This window comes from Rousettus aegyptiacus, unplaced genomic scaffold (assembly GCF_014176215.1).
Source record: "Rousettus aegyptiacus isolate mRouAeg1 unplaced genomic scaffold, mRouAeg1.p scaffold_m13_p_2, whole genome shotgun sequence".
Taxonomy (NCBI): Eukaryota; Metazoa; Chordata; class Mammalia; order Chiroptera; family Pteropodidae; genus Rousettus; species Rousettus aegyptiacus.
The window spans coordinates 42,657,670-42,667,994 of NW_023416295.1; positions in this window are offsets into that span (position 1 = coordinate 42,657,670).

Genomic DNA, 10,325 nt, shown 5'->3' on the forward strand with positions numbered 1-10,325 from the left:
TCATGTATAAATTTACTAAAAGTTAACAAAACAATCCCCCAAAATAATCAATTAAACTTCTAAACTTATCAAGAAAAATATTTGATGGGAGCTGATTCAACTAAATCCATCGAAGATATTAAATATCTACAGTATTTTGTGCTAGACACAAGGATCAACTCAAACATGTAAAAGATGATATGGACCTTGTCGTTCAAGGATGGACAAGTTCAAGGAAGATGATTAGTTGTGCAGGTGACATTGACTATGGCTGCTCCAAACTGATGTAGAACAAATAAAGGTCCTCAAAACTAAAGAATTTATTTTAAATGGCATAGTTCTATGCTTTTTAAAACAACTGATATATACTTGGTAATAAAATATCTAGTGCCAGAAAAATCTGTTATTTATCTACTTCGATTAGATAATCATAATTGTAGACCTATAAAGTTGATTCTTTGCCTAAATTACCTCTTTAATGGAAGCATTAATTGTAAATGTAAATACAATTATTCCTAAATGTAAGTCCAAGTGGCCAAAACCAAAACAAATGAACTGTCAATTTTTATTCTCCAAAAGAAGACCTTGGGTCTTTATTAATTTATTCAGCAAATATTCTGTCTTAAGTCAGATTCCCCAAAAGCAGAGCCTAAGACAAGGACTCCTGAAGAAGGAGAAGGAGAGTGATGAAGGAAGGGAAGAGGAAGAAAGCCAGAGAAAGCACAAATGTGGGCTGAGCGGGAGCTTCAGCCTGACCCCCCACAGGGAGCATAAGTTGTACCAGAGCTGGTTCTATTTTGGAGCAAGGGGGCTTCCCTGTGGGCCACCTTATCTACCAATCAGAGACTACAGGCTGTGAGCTGGGGGATGGGGGTAGGAGGGGTGGGGGGACGGGAATAACCAGGCGAGGGGACCTTTAGGCCAGAGCAATCTCCGCAGTCTAGGGCAGTTAAACAGCCAGTACTTAAGAAGCCAGGTCGGGTTCACAAAACCTGGGGAATCTGAGCGGCACCAACAGCACCCACTACACCATCAAACAACTTGAAATATCTATTTTCACCTTAAAATGAGAGAGACGGGACTTACTGAGTAATTCCTGTGGGTGATTCCCAGTCCAGACATACTAATATTCTAACATGTCCTATCCCTGGCCGGGAGATACAGGCCCTGCTGATGAAAATTCTAAAGCTGATAGAATTTCGAGCTTCCTGTAGTCACAGCTCTCAGGCCCTGAGATCCAGGCTGGGCCTGAGAGAGAGGGAGGCGCAGGTATCTATCCAGCGAAGGAGATCTAGGCTAACGGCAAGGCCTGACTTGTTACGCATTAGCAGAAGGCCGTAGCCTCTGAAAGTCCCAAGGCGTGGCCACATGGGCGCATGTGAGTGGATTGCATAGGGAGAATCCCGGAAGTTCATCAGAGACGCTCCAGCAACACCTTCCTGGGTTCACAAGCCAGCCTCCTTCCCCTATCTCCTTCATTAACAGCGCTCCCTGGCAGAGAGGGTGGGGGTGGAGGTATTCCTGCTCCAGACCGCCTTACCTTCAGCAGTTCCAGTGGTTTCTCAGCATCATTGCATTTCCGATTCAGAACACGTTTTCTCGCTTTCTGTCGGCAGAGGGCGCCAGAGAGCAGCAAACTGGGCTCCCTAATTCCAGCCCATCTAATCCACAAAACCTATGAGATATCTTCACTATCATCCTGCTCCTTTTTAATGAATCTTTTCCGTCCATTTTATAAACCCCACACCCTGGCTACATGAAAAGCAGCATAAAGTAGTATTTACACATTTGCATTAAAACTCAGAGTGCCAAGCTCAAGTCTAGGACACACTAACTTGTGTGACCAGGGGCAGATTAGTAAATTTCTCCATTCCTGATGTTCTCACCCGTAAAATGGAATAACAACAGCATCAACATCACAGGTTGTTGTGAGAATTCAACAGATCACTACATATGAAACTTTTAGAGCAGTGCCTGGCACAGCACCCTGTTAAGTGCCAGCAATCATTATTAGGGACCGCCGTGCAAAATATCACAGTTAGGGACCAGACGGAGTAGCAGCATTTTAGAGGGGACCAATCACAGGTCTCACTTGCGATCACTAGATGTATTAGCTTACTTGGGCTGCTGGAACAAAGTACCACAAACTGTGACTTTTACACAGAAAGGTTACAAAATGGAAGTGTCAGCACGGTTGGTTCCTTCTGAAAGCTATTAGGGAAGAATCTGTCCCAGGCCCCTCTGTTTGACTTGTAGGTGGCCACTTTAATGTTCCCATGGCATTCTCCCTGTACGCATGTGTGGGTCCCAATTTCCCCTGTTTAGAAGGACACCAGCATATCAGATCAAGGTCCACCCTAATTTTACCTCATTCTAACTTTATTATCTATGTAAAGACTCTATCTCCAAATAAGATCACATCCTGAAGTACTGGGAACTCCTACATATCTTTTGTAGGAGGACATAATTCAACCCAACACTAGATCTGATGACCATGGGACAGCACATTTTTATAACTATTTTGATGGAATTTCTCAAAAGATGAATTTACTATCTCTATCCAATAATAGCTGGTTATATAGATCAGGGGTCCCCAATCCCCAGGTCATGGACTGGTACCAGTCCATGACCTGTTAGGAACCGGTCTGCATAGCAGGTAAGTGGCAGGTGAGCCAACGAAGCTTCATCTGTATTTGCAGCCACTCCCAGCACTGGCATCACTGCCTCAGCTCCACCTCAGATTATCAGGCATTAGATTCTCATAGGAGCACCAGTCCCTGGTGCCAAAAAGGTTGAGGACCTCTGAAATAGATGAACCATGTAGAGAGAGGGAAGTAGGTAAATCAGAAACAGCCAGTAAAATAACAAGTTAAATTTACAGTCTCTCTGGTAACCAATTCAAAATTAATGTTTTATGATTGTGCTCCAGGAAGAGAAATTTGTTTACACACCTGCTCCAAATCTAATTTTGAGAAATTCAGGCAGAAAAAGTCATTTTCTTGTAATAGGAGAAAATACTATCTGCTAGATAGATAGACTTTTAAAAATGGATTGGCCTATCAATTTTTATTCTAAGTTTATAAAAAGTAAAAGCTTAGTTTTATGTCTTTTGGTATGTCTGGGTCAGTAATTCCCGAACTCTTCCTCAGGATGTTGGTAGGATGTTGTGAGGATGTTGGTAAGATGTAGGAGGCTGTGTTCCACAGCTGAATAAACTTAGAACTTGGATAATTGTACTTCCTTATTTAGGACTTCTTAGAGCTTTTGATGAGCTAGTATGTGTTGTGATTCTTCAGTTGGTGATGCACTGCTCCCCACACTTCTTTGATGATGGAAACGTTTTTCACTGGTGCTGCACATGTACAGGCTGAGATAGGAGATAGTAGGTGGAAATATGGAAAGTGAGAAGAGGGCTAGATTTTGATAGAAGGAAGAACTGGATATCACCTAAGAAATGAAATTAAGTGCTATGATTAAAAAAAAAAAATCCAAGGCGTTTGAGAGCACATGGCTGGAGCATCTGATCCAGTCAGAGAAATGGAGAACAGTTAGGTTAGAGGAAGGTCCATGTAAAAGCTGTGAGCTGGAGAGTGGGGTAAGGGTGAGAGGGCTGGGCTTTCCAGTCAGAGGTCCTTTGTACCTGCAGAGGTCTGGGGACAAGGGAGAGCACAACGCATTTGGAATGGCAAAAAAATGAAAAAGGTTAGTAAGATTGGTTCAAGAATCTCGGAAGGGTCGGGGCCAAGAGGCTGGACAATGTTGCAAAAGGCCTAATATACCAGATTATAGAGTTTGGGCTTTTCCCCAAGAGGTAGGGGGAACCATGAAGAGATTTAAGCAAACAAGTTATTTGATCAGATATTAATTTTACAAATTTTTTGGATAGCTGAGAAAGCTATGACATTTATTTGTCATTCTACATCAAAGCGTTTATTTCCTCCTAGGGGAGTCCACTAACAGGAAGACCTTTACCTACCACCAAATTTCTAACCCACAGTGGTCCCGTAATTATAACTTGGGGCTTTATAAACATCTGTGGAAAGGTCTTTAGCTTGTCTGGGGAACTCAGGATACTTGTGATCAAGCCAGGCTGGTAGACTCTCCGGGCACAGGAAGAGGCATGGGAGAGGAGGAGGGAGTGGCTTGTGGAGATGGGAAGGCACCCTACTGCTCAAGGCCTTCAGTGACAATGACCACGGCTGTAGAACTGACAGTGGATGAGTAGAAGAGTCTATGTTCTCCTGAGGACGCCATGTCAGGAATGTGGCTCTTGGGGATGCTATCCATTCACTGCTGCTCCATCTTAAGAAATGGTCAGAAACAGGTAAGAGGAGTAGGCAGAAATGCCAGTGCTTCCCAGCCTGTTAGGAATTTCCTGAAAAAGAGAGCATGTCCTAAAAGTGAGTATTGCAGACCTAAAATACTGTCTATCCTAGGATCTTAGGTGCCTAGAAGCTCCCTGAGTTATACATATGTATATTTTTAAGGATATAATTCCTAGTTTTCATTTTATTTGTAAAGATGCCAATGATTCAAAAAGTTTAAGTAATAGTGTCCTATGTGTTTCAGAGAGGGAGCAGGCAGATAGATGTCCAAGCCGTCTGAGAAATACCTACACAGGGCTCCCCATACAAAGAGGCACTGATAAGCCCCACATTGGAAACTCTTCTGTTACCGGAGAGTGGGGTCCTCTTCCGACATGTTATCCAGGTTCTTGATGTCTCGAACAAAGAATTGAGTAAGACACCGAAATACAGCAGAAAAGAAAAGTTTTATTAGAAGGGAAAGTACTCTTCCAGACATAGAAGCAGGCCTGAGCAAGAGAAGTGCGGCTCACAATGCCTGGTAACAAAGCTTTTGGGGTTTTTATACCTTTTTGCTATGGGTGGTTACTTTTCTTAGAGAAGCAGTCTTCCTTGACTGACAACTTAGATTGACAGGACTCAGTGATTCATCATTTTGCTTTCTGCGCATGTTTGTTCCCAGAATTCAGTCTGTTACAATGATATTAATGAACTTCCGGGCATATGCATCATATTATAATGGTGATATAATAAGACTCAGATGAGTTGAAAGTCTCTGGGGGTCTTCATTGCTTAGGTGCGAGTGACTGGCTTAAACTGGTACCTAAATCTCTGCTTACTGATTTCTTTGTGAGAGTTAAAAAAAAAATGCCTTCTGGCTTGCTTAATTGTGGGCAGATTAGGGCAGATCCTTTCTAAGATAGGATGACCTCAGTGTCTTTGCAGGCAGACCCTAACTAACTTATTTTCCTGCCTACCTCTTTTCTAAGGGCCATAAACCCCCTTATTATTAGTATGGATGTTGAGGGACAGAAGGTCTCTTCTTCCATATCTGCTTCCTGATGAAAATGGCCATAGTCCTGCCTACAGGGGTTTCATGGAGCTCTTTCCTTTTCTGCCTCAGTCAGGGTAGGTAGGGTCTTGGGTTTCCTGCTGAAATGCTACCTCAGTCCCTTGACAAGGAAAAGAAGATACAAAATCATTTAAATCATACATCTATTAATTTCTATTATTGATTTGCCTATTAAGTGAGTAAAGGGAAGCAGGCTTGGTTAATACGTTTCTTTGGCTTAAAGTCCCCTCCCCCATCAGACTCAATGGGCCCTGTCTGACTTAAAACCATTTCTGCTTAGCAATGGGCTGATGACCCTTATCAATAGCCAGAGGATCTGAGTCACCAGGGCAATTATCAAGATTTAAGGGAGAAGGCCTTTTTCTAAAGAAAGGAGGCAAGAAAACTTAACTACGTTTACTAAAAAGATGAACTGTGCAAGAGATGTCTCATTTCATTTCCTGCTAAAAGATTAAGAATTTTACAGGTGATGTCCTATCTCACCTCTGGAGTGCAGGATTCCTTTCCTTCCGCAGCCAGGAGGGTCCGTTCTTAATGAGCCTCATGTAGGTATGTGCTCATCTAAAGGCCCTCCCAGACCAGGATCTCCTGAACTCAAGGACAAATGCTTCTTGCAAAAGATGTAATAGGTACAAATTCCTTGTAATAGAGAAAGTCTCTAGGGATGTTGAGGGGACCCTGTCTGACACGAGTCTCAGTCTTAGAGAGAAACATGGGGACAGAATTCCTCTCTGCAATTGCAACATGTGGATGAAGTCAGTTTCTTGTGGACAGCTGCCAGCTCTGTCTGAGATCACTGTACTATTTTTAGCTTTAAGTCAGGTGAGGCACACAGGTACTCCTCGCTCCCCAACCTGCTGAGAACTCTCCCACATCCATAGGGGAGGCTGGCTGTCCCATTTCTACTCTCACTTCCCAGCCTAGAACAACCCAAAAAACATGGAGAGAAGGGACACGATCAGGTCTATCAAGCCAAGACCAGATGAGAATGCCTGTCCTAAAAAGTGGAAGGAACACTAAGGGGAAGAGAATGAGGCCTCTCATGGAGAAATCCACCAGAAGGAAAGCTGAAAAGCAGAGAGCATTTAGATCCCAGCTCTTTTAAATAACATACCCAAAGTCACACAATTAGTAACAGAGCTAGAACTAGAAGCTAGGCTTCCATGTACCAATGTGGTCTTGCCACCCCTTCACAACACCCAGAATAAAACCTGCTGGAGAATGAGGGGACAAGGGAGAGGCAGTGTAGGGGCAAGAGGACTCTATTCCAAGTTCCAGGTGATGGTAGTTCCAGGGCAGAGTAGACAGCAAAATCCCTTCAGGTCACTCCTCATAAAAAGGCTCCTCAGTACCCGTGCAGTCAGTCCCTCTTCTCAGAAAGCTATGGCCAGAAATGCTGAACCCTTTATTGACATCTGCAATAAAGCCAGGAAATAGGGTGCTTGTCTGACCCAGCATGTTGTGCAAACAGCCAGTAGGTGGGAGAACCAAAAGCTTCCTGTAAATGATGTTATCGGCTCTAAAGAAATAACAGAAAAAAACACTAACGTTCCAGGAAGGAGGTATCCTGACAACAATCTGCCTGGTTCGTGGTGGTGCGGAGACAGAGGGAAACCAGCTGAGTGTTCCCAGAATATTTTTAAGGTTAGGGACTGCCGCCGCGGGGAGGGAGGCTTCTGGGAGCCGGGTGCTGGATAGGCATTCCAGAGAACCAGCAGGCTTTCATCTCATTCATTTCAGTTTGAGACTAGGATGAGTAAATGTCTTACTTAAAGGAAAATCTCTCTCTTTTAAAGAAGAATTCTCAAAGTAAGGGCATGTCTGAGGAAGTATCCTTGCTAGGACTATACTTTTTATTTTTCCTTAAGACACAGGGCAGCTGTGAAAAGGAATGGAAAGAGCCTTCAGCCCAGTGACCATTCCTTTAGGTCCTTTGTCTTTCCCCATGTCAGGAGAGCAGGGTTTGGTGGTAACGGTGATAATGGTAGTCATTCCCTTCATATGTGCTTCAGATCAGAAAATCACTGTTTCCAGCCCTGTGTGAAAATGTCACGACTCACTTAGGACAGAAAACCAGAGAGAAGAAAAAGACAGGTGGATCAAGATCAATATTTACCTTACTGCCACCTCCAACAGTGCTTCTCAGACCTTAAAGTGCAGAGGAATGGCCCAGGTGTCTTCTTCAAACGCAGAATCTGGTTTAGCAGATCTGGGGGGAGGGCCTGATATTTTGCCTTTCTAACAAGACCCCAAGTAAAGCTGATGCTGCTGATCTTTGGAACATACCACTAAGGACCCGGAAAAATGTTTGGCTTTTCAGGCTGTGAGATGATGGCCCCAAACTTTAATGCTATGTGTGCATCCCTTTTCTTAAATACAACGATCGGGAGTGGAAGTTTCCACCTACTCCTAGTTCAGTGGTTCCCAACCTTGGCAACCCATGGAATTCCAGGCAGCTTTAAAGAAATACTGATGACCGGGTCTCACCCCGCTCCCCCGCCCCTGCTGGAGATTCTGCTCTGAGTCATCCTAGGCTTTAGGAAGTTGAACTGCTCCCTGGGGAGGTTTCCATTGTGCAGCCAAGGTGAAGCCCTGACCTAGCCAAATACAGAGACCCACTTAATGTTTTCATTTAAAAGTTCTATATTCTATCTTTTCTCACCTCAAGGCACTAACTTCAATTTAGTCAAGCAGATTTTACATTTAAGTGTATGCAAACCAGTTACTATATATTTTTTTTTTAAACTAAGGGTTATCCTTCCTTAAACTTTCAAAACACGTTGTACTTAAATTTTTCTTAGACACAGGTCAAATTTATTAAACATTCCCCCAAACTGGTGACACGGCTCAGTTTTATTGATTCATAAAATTGCTACAATATTTTAAACAAGCAGAATTTTCATAACAAAAATATAGAGTACACCTTTTAGCATTTGGAAGAGAAAAAAGGATACTCACAAAATAAGTATACATATATTTTTAAATGAAGTTTATTTTTCGCCTGGGAATAAAAATTCTACCAAAAATGTTTCAAAATTGAAGTGTTTAGTTATGTTAATCTAAAGCCACATCTGCTATTAGGTTACTAAGTTTATTTAGAGACTAGCTTTTCTCTCTCAGTATTTCCAGTTTGTTTAACTTCTAAAGTTACAAACTGTTCACTTAAACACCCACAAATTCTTGTTGCAAGAACCATTATACATATTAGTTATGACTAAGCAAAAATAAATATTTAAAAGGCAAAAAAATCATGTTTATGTTTTCAATAATATTTGTATGCACAAAGATAAAGCTATTTTAAAACAATTATATTTTCTAATGCTTGCTCACTTAAAGTGAAACTAATAGTTGGGGTACAAATGTGAATAATAAATATGCTATTCAACTAAATGGTGAAAATTTAGGAAAGCCAATGATAGTTAAGATACTCAATTTATATAAACTATTAAAAATAAAGCACTGGGTGTTAAGTGAACTCACGAATTAGAAAACAAAGATGAATACTAGCAACATAGCACTTAGTAAGTGGTCAATAAATATTGAATGAACAAAGATTTTTTTAAAAGGTGAATAAACATATAAGCAATCCTAAATTAAATGCTCCCTTGAACCCACCACCCTTCCAAAGTGTTTCTTTTTCTTTTCTAAAATAGTCCACCAAATGTAGATATTGAAGAGGCTATTGGGGGGCTAGGGGGGGGGTACTCTATAATCATCAATCAAAAATGGAAAAAAAGATTAAAAAGTGATAAAAAAAAAAAAGGTAGGAAAATGGGGAAAATTCATATAATTTACTCTGGCTAATTATGGATAATATTGGAAAGCTCTTAAAAACTTTTAACATTCAACAATGATTTTTAAAACAACTATGATTTCTTCAGAGCGCATAAAAAAGATTGAAATAACACACAGAATTTGAAAACCGAGGGAGGGGGGTAATCAAAGTAAGTCTTTTATTTTCTCTAGATCAAGCCGGTAAAGGACTTAACTATTAAAAAAAAAAAAAAATCTAAAATTATAATCACTCCCTTACTGCCCTCATATGCCCCCAAAGAAAGAAAAACACCTATAGAAGTTAGATCTGGAAGTGACAGATGCAAACACGATAGCGGAGGAAGCCACATGCCCCAAAAAAGAAACTGTTTTGAGGCCAAAAAGTCACCCTACATTTTGCCACCCGTCATGATTCAAGCCATATTCAAGGACGCTGTGCAGCCAAGGTCACTTGATTCACAAAAGCAAGAGAGAGAAGCTATAATCTGTAAATTTTCTCCCCTAAAACCACAGCCTGTATTTAAAAAACACAGCAAGGAGAAAGGAGGGCAACTCATCTAGAAGGTTTCCTACTTAAGCAAAACTTCAGATGAACTAAAATTCTTCTCCCAGGTGAGGACTAAGGGTGATCTAAACATAAAAAGTATGCTATTGAATTTCACTTGCTAAATTCATACTTTTTAAAGTTTTTTATAAAAGTATGGCACTGTTATTTTTTTTTTTCCTGAGCACCATGTCAAGGTTGCAAATGTCTTCGAATTCACAAAGGCACTGCTAGTAAGTAAATAGTGTTTGTTACATATGTACACATATACACTTAGGCTGAACAGAGATGATGGGCTATTTTTGTTTCCATGTAAAAAATATATGTATGATTAAGTTCATCCCAATATAATAGTGGAAACTGAAAACAGGGAATCAATTATGAGTTGTTCTACTTTGTTGTGAGTGCTTGAAAAAATATAATGTAGCAAAGTTATGCCAAGTCAGAACATAATCATTGCCTTATATTCTGGATGATAGAATATCCTTGCCACCATTTATCATACCCTCCCACCAAGCCCACGGCAGACATCATTAACCAAGTAGGAAGCTCACTCTCTGATAATCTAGCCTCAAAGTCAGAACCCCTGGAAGTCACACTAATCAGTTGGCACTGAAGGAAAAAAAAACACACACACACAAAAAGATAATAC